We start from the raw sequence: 5,130 nt of genomic DNA, 5'->3' as shown, positions 1-5,130 counted from the left end.
TGCCTCCACACGCTTGGCTTTCTGCGGAGAAATTATTCTGTTAGGAACACGCTCATATTTGCCGAATGCACCCCATTCAAGTTGGGTAATTATTTTTATTTTTTGGGTGAAAAAAATAGGAGCAAACATACTCAATATCATTCTAAAGAATAAAATGTTAAGAGTAAATTATAATTATTTTGTAAGAAAAACAAAGAAAAAAATTTACAAAACTAAAATGAAAGAAAAAAAAAATTCTAAGATATGAATATAAAACTCCTTAGAAAAGGAAAAAACAAAAATCATAATAACTAAACAAACAGAGTTTAATAAAGAACCAGCCAAATAAGAGAACAATTGTAAACAAAATAAAGGGAATTAGGATCCGAAATACCTAGCTCCACAAAATCTTGGGGCAGATAGAAAGTAAGAGAGAGAGAGAGAGAGAGAGAGAGAGAGAGAGAGAGAGAGCAAGCGAAAGAGAGAGGGGGAAATAAAGAAGAAAGAGAGAACACAAAAATTTCAACCAATACCGCAATATCGACGTCGTGTGGAAAAAAAAAATTGAAACGAAGGCGGAGGGCCCCTATTGTAGATTTTCCCCTGTCCATAATAATGTAGAAAAAATAAGGTGAAAACAGACACCCTTGATGAAGACCATATGAAGAACTAAAGAAACTATTAATAAAACCCTTAATCATAATAGGAAAGAATATATCTTTAGTACATTCGTTAATCCAAGAAATAAAATGATGAAAGCAGTTGTGAGCCAATCTATTAAAAATAAATTCTCTATAGACTATAAATATCAAAAGTTTTATGCATATCCAATTTTGAGAAAAAGAATTTATCTTTACCCAAACAATTAAATTCTCTTAATAATTCAGAAGTAATAATAATATCATCCATATATATTCTCTTTTTAATAAAATCAGGTTGAATAGAATGAATAATATAAGACATCACATCCAATTAGATAAATTTTTTGCTACAATTTTATAAAAGACATTACATAAAGAAATTTGTGAGGCATTAACATGCTTAGGAATAAGAGTAATACCAGTGACTTTAGCAATCCTAGACATATAACTAGATTTAAAGAAATGCATAACCACTTTACAAAAACAAGATCCCATATATCCCATAAATTCTTAAGGAATTCAAAGGTAAAACCATCAGGGCCTAGAGTAAACAAAGAAGGACCATAAAAACCACTTTTTTAATCTCATCAAAAGTAACTTAAACAATAAGAGATGCCATAAGAACATCACGAACCCTCTTACCAACCAGAATGACAAAGGAAGAAGCAAGAACTGGTTTATGAGAGTTAAAAGATTCATAAAATGGCTTACAAAAGCCTAAAAAATACCTCTAGAATCTGCAATAATGCCATCAGGAGTATAAATAATATGAATCTTATTCTTGTTTTTCTTATAACAAATTATAGAATAAAGAAAACCCAAGTAATCTTCACCGCTTCTAAGCCATTTAGATTTAGCTATTTGAATAATCCAAGAAGACCATAAAGACATTAAAATTAAGAAGCCCATTAACATCTTTAAGAGTCAAATTAAAATCATGATCTAAATGATTAACTTGAATTTTCTTAAGTAAATCTTCCTGTAGCTTTTAAAGATAATCAATATTTGTAGAAACATTTATAGAAGAAGCCCAAGTCTGCTTCTTGATCAAGCACTTGAGAATACACAATTTACCAAATAAAACATTAATAGGATTACCAATTTACTAAATAAACCATTAATAGGATTACCAATAGGCGCTTTAGCAAAAATATCAATAAGTAAATCCCAAAATTCTGGGATATTACACACAAAAATTCTTAAAAAGAAATCTATTCCTTCTAAAAGTTAAACTTTTATTGCAATTAATAATAGGAGAATGATCATAACATATAGGATTATCTACATGATAATAAGAATGAGGAAAAACATACAGCCAATGACAATTAACTAAAACCCTATTCGATCTAATATGAATAAGACAATCTACTTGCTGATTAAACCAAGTAAAAAAATTGACCAACCGAAGAAAGATCATGAAGACCAACATTAAAAATAAAATTATTAAAATCCCACAATTTGGCACAAGGAATAAAATTATCTCTTGCTTTCTCATTAACAAATCTACAACAATTAAATTGTCCTAATAAAACCCAAGGAGAACAAATATTACTAGCTAAATTAAGAATATCATGCCAAAGAGTTAACCTTTCAACAACTAAATTAAAAGCATAAATAACAGTAATAAAAATAACAAAATAAGAACCAAATTTGATAGTCATGTATGAATTGATTAGTAATGATAATGCTATTAAATAAATACAATAAGCATCCCATTTCAACCAAATCCTCCTTGGAGAATAGAAATTAAAACTATGACAATATGCTTCTTGTTGGAAAATTATATGCTTAGCATCAAACCAAGAATCTTTAACATGGTCCAATTTAATCTTGACTTCAAAAATATAAAAATAAATCAACATCAAAATTTTTAACAATGTTTTTGCAAGCATTAATCTATCCAAATTATGAAAACCTCTAACATTCCTGGAAGCAATATTAGGAAAAAAACATTAATGCTTGATAATAGAGTTTTATATCTTTTTTACATTTTTATATATAGTAGACTTACCACAAGCAAATGAAACCTTAAAAATAGGTTGCACATTAGCATTATCTTTAGGTAAAACAATTTCCTTCTCACGAAAATTTAAAATAGAATCATCAAAATGAGAGTCCACCATTTGTTCTTCCAAACTTTGCAAAACCTGAACCTTATTTTGTATTTTAGAATTCTTAATCATAACATCTTGAATAGGTAAATTAAAAGTGGCAGAATTCTCTAATAAATTAGAGGATATCTCTTCTGAAGAAAAATTAAGATTAGACAAAATTTCTTTCATGCAAGAAGAATGAACATCTAAATTTTCTAAAATAATTTTTTTCAAAAAAGAAACAGAACCTTTCAAATTAATTTGCTCAGAAGACAAGATGTTTTGTCAGAAATCCATAACACCAAAAGTTTGAGTATATTGCAAATTAGGTTCCAAAGTGGAACATGATCAGAGATACCCTCATAATGGTTATTTTTTATGGACATAAGCTTTAGGAGGTTGAGAAGATTTAGAAGGACAATAAGACACATTTCAAACTTTCCTAATCATACTTCTCTCTCTATCAAAATTAGGATTAACATTTTCTTTGGCATCTTGAGGCTTAGTCGAGCATAAGGAGAAGGGATGGACAATCGAACCACACCCAGAACATGGAGTAGGCTTCCAATCATACAAAATTTTTAAAGAAAATATTTCGAGCTACATAATTTTTTTACTTTATCAGGAAGAGGCGAATCCTTATTAATCAAAACACAAACCCTAGCAAAAGTAAGTTTAGCCTGATCAGCCGTTAAAGCATCAATCGCTATTGGAATTCCTACAAGACTTGTAATCTTCGAAATACATTCAAGAGTCCAACACACCAGAGGTAAATCAAGAATCTTAATACATAGAGGAATATAAGTAAATTCTTCACTTTTAGGAAAGAACAAGGGAGGCCAAAGCTGTTTAATAAAAGGTTTCCAAAAGAGAACTAAGGCCCTTTAGACCAAACTAAATCATAATCCACAGGATAAGAAAATTTCATCAAGAAAAAACCTTCGCTTAAAGCAATAAGAGATAAATTACGTACTTTTCAGCTTCCATGCTTTAAGCATAACATACCGTAGAGCTTCAAAATAAGGTTGCCTACCCAAGGAGTAGTCTACCAGCATTAGACCCCATTTTTTCGAAGCAACCAAACTATTTTCTTCCAAGAAATGAGCAAGATTATCTGAAAAGGGAACAAAATAAATAGAAAAAGGTTTGGGAGAAGATTGACGATAGGTCAATAATCCATTCCAAGCTTTCAAAGTATTCAAAGATTTTCCATGATGAGGAATCCAGGACTTTAGCTGAAGCTAACAGAGGAAAATCTTTCGAAAGATCCATACAAAACACAAGAGAAGAGGAAGAGAAACATATCACACAAGAGAGAAGGAGAAGAGAACAAATTAGTCTAGAAAAAAAAATTGTTAGGGTTTCAAGAAACCCTAAATGCTCTTTCATACATCTTGAGAACCCTAACAGCAGATCCAACAGGCCATCTCAAGATTCATTGTTGAATTTCAATCAGCCGGAGCTTGTATTCATAATTTAGCTCGACTAAGAAAATATGTTGTTTAGTGTCTATTCACATTAGTTTTCATCAATAAAAATTTAATTTAAGTCTAATTAACTTTCTATCAAAATGAGTTTCATGTCAAAAATCCCAACGACACCAATTTCGATCAAATACGAGCCCAAATAAATTCTAAGAAATCGGAATTATTAATTCTAGTTATGCTTATTTTTATATTTTTCAAGTCGGGCGCTCATATTTATAAAAAATATTAAACTACTCATATTTATAAAAAAAATGCACATAGTGATAAGGCAAGACAAAAAATTATTTAAAAAATAATATAGGATTAAAAAATAACAAATTTAAGGATAATAATTCATAATATACATAACTGTCAAAAGCTTATTATATTTTTCTAAGATTTTGTTTTATTCCGTACAAAATACATAAGAGGAGCATAAGCGAGGGTGAGCGTATCGGAAGATCGTGTGAATTGATGGTCTTAGCCCGATCTTGCGGTTGTTGGTTTGTCGTCGAGAACTATGTGTTAGGTAGGACTGTAGGAGGCTCCGCCGCTTCGATGCTAGAAGAAATATTGGCCGAACCGGTGGAGCCCACCACCACTTCGGTCATTTCCATCGCATACGTTATTCCCAACTGCTACAAACCGTTCGATCTTGGTCACTAGTCAAATCCATCGTTAGTCTTGGCGCAAATTTCGACCAATTATATCATTCCGCGGCACAAGGTACCGCACTACTGCGCATTTCATGGGACACGTGCGGGTATACCGGCGGGGCTACGAAGGTGCAGATGTTTTGTTTTATTAATTACATAAAAAATTTAAATTATTGCTTCGTTTTATTCCTCTGAGGAGTTTGGTAGAGACGGCGACATTATAAGTTTTTTTTTTTTTTTTTGGGAATTTGACATTATAAGTTCCAAAGTCCATATTATAACCTTGTTTTTTTTT

The sequence above is a fragment of the Dendrobium catenatum genome, unplaced genomic scaffold (assembly GCF_001605985.2).
Source record: "Dendrobium catenatum unplaced genomic scaffold, ASM160598v2 fragScaff_scaffold_716, whole genome shotgun sequence".
NCBI lineage: Eukaryota > Viridiplantae > Streptophyta > Magnoliopsida > Asparagales > Orchidaceae > Dendrobium > Dendrobium catenatum.
This window is presented reverse-complemented; position numbering follows the sequence as displayed.